At 42.9% G+C, this 5,198-nt stretch overlaps 1 non-coding gene across 1 annotated transcript; it reads right to left on the bottom strand.

Annotated features, from left to right (window-relative positions):
• Positions 1-229: 229 nt before the first annotated feature.
• LOC114808296 lies at positions 230-367 on the bottom strand. The gene has a single exon (XR_003756142.1). It is a non-coding gene; the product is annotated as a small nucleolar RNA SNORA7 (small nucleolar RNA).
• Between the last annotated feature and the right edge of the window lie 4,831 nt (positions 368-5,198).

Genomic DNA, 5,198 nt, shown 5'->3' on the forward strand with positions numbered 1-5,198 from the left:
AGAGTCTTGCCTTATGCTGTTGAGTCATCTCTGACCCATAGCGACTCCATGGACAGATCACTCCCAGAACACCCCGCCTCCTTCTGCGATTGTTCTGGTAGTGCATCCCTAGAGTTTTCTTGGTAAAAATATGGAAGTGGCTTACCATTACCTCCTTCCACACAGTAAACTTGAGTCTCTGCCCTTGACTCTCTCTCATGCCGCTGCTGCCCAGCACAAATGAGTTTTGACTTGTAGCAGATTGCCTTCCACTCGCTAGCCACTGCCCAAGCTAGGAAAGGAATGGATATGCCTCTGCTTGACTCTCCCTCCCATAGTCAAGACTGGTAGAGTACTGGAAACTCTCCAGGTGCCACCCTGAGAGGGGTTTGGGAGAATACAATAGAACAATAAACAGACCCACTCCCTGCCCACGACGAGCTAACAGTCTAAAGGGAACATGACTGGCAGGGACAAGAGAGTATGATTAATAATAATAATTGTGGTATTTAACTCATCAATGGTATTTAATGAGTGCTTGCTATTTGCTTAGTGTACTACACACTTACATGCTTACTGTGTGCAAAACACTGTACTAAGTGCTGGGATAGATATGAGATCATTGGGTCAGACACAATCCCTGTCCTTCATCGAGCCCACAGTCTAAGTAGGAGGTAGAAAATCTGTGAATCCCCATTTTACAGATGAGGGAAATGAATCCCAGAGAAATTACATGACTTGTGTGTCCCACTGACACCTCAAATTTACCATATCCAAAACAGAATTCCTCATCTTCCCAGTCAAACCCTATCCTCCTCCTGTCTTTCCCATCACTGAAGATAACACCACTATCATCCCTGTCTCACAAGCCTATAAGTTTGACCTTATCCTTAACTCACCTTTCCCATTCAACCCACATATTCAGTCTGTCACCAAATCCTGTGGGCTCTATCTTTACAATATTGCTAAAATCCATCCTTTCTTTTCCACCTCCCCTCTAGACTGTAAGTTCATAGTGGGCAGGGAATGTGATTTGAATATCTGGAATAAATGAGTATCCTACAAGTTTTCAGAAGCAGCTCTATGTTCATGTTGGCTATGCCTTTCTCAGTCAGAGTTACAGGGTGCTGACTCAATGTAGAGACAAGAGTAGAGTGCTCTCTACACAGAAGGTGATTAATAAATACTAACACTATTACAGCTATTAGTATGACAGTATTCTTTCACAATTGCTCAGCACAGTAAGCATCATGTTGCTGATTCTGGGTGGGCCACTTTCAGCTACCCTCACTTGGTCAAAATAAGACTATGGAAGAGCTATAATTATTTGATGTGTTGAGTAAACCTGTAAATGGGCAGGTGGGAGACTAAGTAGTAGCTGGACAAGCCCATTGTGTTGCAATCAGAAAAGGCGTTTCTCCTCTTGAGCAGAGGCTGCCAAAAAATTGGGATTAAAAAGCAGCATTGTAAACAGTGACAGATAAGGTAAAACATCCATCAGCAAGGAACCTTCTTTACATGCCTGATGTAAACTGGATTGCTGGTCACACGATGATCTTTTGAACTAAACCCAACACACAGATAGGATCTCATTGCTGGTAGGGTCATTTTTGAAAATCAAGACAGAAACACACAAACACTCACAGAAGTACATAAGATTTGTCTTATGGCCTCTTAGGGCATACTTAGTCAACTTTTATAGTGAAGGGACCCTGTAGGTGAAAATGATAGTAACAATCAGTGTAGGGACAATTTATTTTTCTGCAGAAAGCATGCCACACCTGGCAATATTTTGAACAGCAGAGATCCTGTAAAACTATTTCCTACCCCATAATGAGTTTCCTTTCTCCATTTCCTATTTTTGGAACTGGAAAAAGTAGTAGTACTAGGAGGAAGAAGATAAAAGAAGAGGAGAAGCAGCATGGCCTAGTAGATAGAGCTTGAGGCTGGGAGTCAGAAGGACCTGGGTTCTAATCCTTGCTCTGCCATTTGTCTGCTGTGTGACCTTAGACAAGTCACTTAACTTATCTGGGTCTCAGTTACCTCACTGAAAAATGGGGCTTAAGACTGTGAGCCCCAAAAGGGGCAAAGGACTGTGTCCTACCTGATTGCCTTCTATCTACCCCAACGCTTAGAACTGTGACTGGTAAGCGCTTAACAAATACCATTAAAAAAAACAAACAAACAGAAGAAAGGAGGAGGAGAATGAAATGTCCTACACTTTCATTCCTTTTCTTTGGTTCCTTGAATAGTCTTCATTAGTGTAGCATTGTTTGGTTTTATTTACAATGTCAAGGTTGTACTCGGCTGCAGGACTCCAAACACTGAACCTCAGTAAATTCGTTTGGAGACATAGGATCCAAAAGGTCAACATCCTCATATTTTGGCCAAGGACCGATTTTGTTATCTGTCTAAATTTCAGGTAACCACTTTTGATCTTGATTAAATTGAGAGGAATTCCTGTCATTTTTCATAGTGAAAATTCACCTTCTGTCATACCCTATAATAGCCCATCATCTACAGTCTAGTTCAGGGTCATGCACCCAGTAGGCATTCAATGTCAGATAGTTTTATTGTAAAGGGTTTATAAATGCAGGTGTGTGGGGTCAAGTGGGACAAAACTGTTGTAAACTTGAAAGTATTGAAAATTACTGGGCGTTGACATTGCCATTGACCCATGCATCTCTTCAATGCGTAGACACTTTTCTAAATAGGTTGGGAGAATTGACCTAATATGTGTTATCTGTGAAGTTGCATAGCCAGGTTTTGAATATTTCTTTTGGGCCTCAGAATGGACTCCTAATTCCCCTCCCATCACCACGTCAGATCCATAATTGCAACAATTCCTGCTCCCTTCCTGATCGTGTCTGCTCCCTCCACACTAGTAACTGTTTACCCCACAATGGGGAGTGCCAGGGCCCCCAGCCATACTTCAGAGAAAACTGGTTCTAAACTAAATGGACTGAATCCCACCTACCCTCCCAACCCGATGCCCTCCAACCTAGGATTTTCATAGTACTAACACTTGTGTTCTCTGGTCCATCAGACGTCTTTTGCTTCGGCTTTTACCTCTATAAAACGAGATACAAATAACTGCCACCCAAGCTCTTCCACTCCGAGGCAGGGGGGAAGACCAGGATCATGTCTTCCCCCTTCCTCTGAGATCCATAGAAATCAACTTGTGCATTCATTGTCTTCTATTGTCTGTGCAGCCCTGCGTCGATTCAATGCCCCAGTTTAAGGGCCATTGTGATGATCAACGACGCATTTGCCGGGACTCCTGGGTGAGTCCTGGGATCGATGATGGGCATGAAGGCAGAGTGCTGACACTTGGAGCTCCATGACTAGCCCATTGAAAGTCAATTGAATTTCAATTTCCTTCAATGGGGGAAGCCAGGAGGAGCCAATTATCGCTGCTTTAATATTGTGCAATTTTACCTCAGGCACCTCTTAGGAACCAAATGAAAACATTTCGATTCCTGCTTATTACCTTCCTCCCAATAAAATGCTATTTTTCCCTGGCTTCTGACAAATAGTAATAAATAAAGGGAAGCATATATTAAATACATTTTACCGTCCTGGTCATGCTCATTTAAGACAGAAGGAAAAAACACACTGGGGCTGACATGCCAAACGCGATGCACTTACCGTTTATTTTGCCAAATAGTTAATGTGGTATTATACTGAGCTCTACTTGTCACAGCAACTCACTCAGGGATGAAGTCAGTATGATTCCCTTACTGCTTGGGACATCGATTCCCAATCTGGAAGGAATCTCATCTCCATGCTGATTTAGTTTACAGCTGCCATAGCCACAGGGTTTCTGGGAGGCAATCGGCACAACTTGCACATTTCCACTCATCAGCTTGGAGTTCTGGGTAGTGGGAATGCTGTTCCCCTAGCAGTCATTCAGGGCCACCTAACAAGCTGTGAAAATCTCAGCAGTCTGAGGAGCTGTGAAAGTCTGTACCAGCCAAAGAGCGGTGAGAAAACTGAGCCTCTAGAGAAACTCGCAAATAGCCAGGCCCCTTAAATCAGCTGAGAAACAGTGCACTTCACACCAAGTGACAAAATTGGTGGCGAATGAAAAAGAGATGTGAAAATAAACTGATAATTACGTTCAGAGAAAAATCACTGTACAATAGAGCAGGATAGGAACTATTTTAAGTCATTATAGTCTTGCTCCACTAACTTTAAAGGGGATTAATTACCCAAGTCACTTAAAAAGACTGAGCAACACTCCAATATTCTAGTCAATTTCAAGCCAGACTCTTGCTACTACAGCTCAGCATGTGAAGAACCTATAAAGTCGGCTAAACTCTGGGGTAGCCTAGACAGGAAAGGATTTGCTGTGCTGTTTTCCCAGTTTCCACTCCTGTTTCTGCAGAAACGGGTAGTTTTTCTGGGTCATTACCTCCCTTCACGGTCTGAGAATGAGACACAAATCTGAAATGGACACAGGCTGGCATTCTGCCTTTTCCCCCAAAGCCCTTTTACTCTTCCGTTGGAGTGCTGCTTGTCTTACAGATATATCCACGTCACAATTTTTCTGGAGGAATATCTGCTCCCCAATTTTCATGATTCTGAAGGCCAATCATCCCTCTGCACCTGCTTCACATCATTTTATATGCTGCATCATTCCAGAAGTCTTGAAAATACTTCCAATTCTCCAGACTTATCTGTGTTTGGAAAATCACAGTAGAGGTGGGAGACTTGAGCCTAGGCCTCCTCCCTTGGGGCTGGAAATTAAAATCAGGGTAAGACATCCAATTTCTGCTGCGTTAGTAAACAATGAAGGATGGTTTTGCTTTTGAACTCTTTCAGAGTATTTTCTCCCACATTCCCAAGTCGTTTTTAGTCCCTTTTCTTGCCAACCACTGAAGTGGATTAGATGCAAAGATCAACAATGACCATGAGTCCTTTTGCTACACTGCAGAAGAAAAAGAACAGAAGTGCAGAGGGTACCCCTCACGCTGTTATCCCTCAAAAAAGTTATGAAGTGTGTCAAGAAAGAGGATTTACCGTGATGCCTCAGATTTTTATATACTGAAAAGGCTACCCATGAGGCTGCATTCACCAAAAGCTACATAAATTGTAGTTTCCATTCCTCAGCTGGGTTCAAAGAGCCTCCCCAGTGAGCTAAGGAACCCATAAATGAAATCAGAACAAGGCTTATTTAGTTTGCTACCTTCACAATTCCCTCGGGACTCCTCCGAACA

Source organism: Ornithorhynchus anatinus, chromosome X5, assembly GCF_004115215.2.
Source record: "Ornithorhynchus anatinus isolate Pmale09 chromosome X5, mOrnAna1.pri.v4, whole genome shotgun sequence".
Lineage (NCBI taxonomy): Eukaryota > Metazoa > Chordata > Mammalia > Monotremata > Ornithorhynchidae > Ornithorhynchus > Ornithorhynchus anatinus.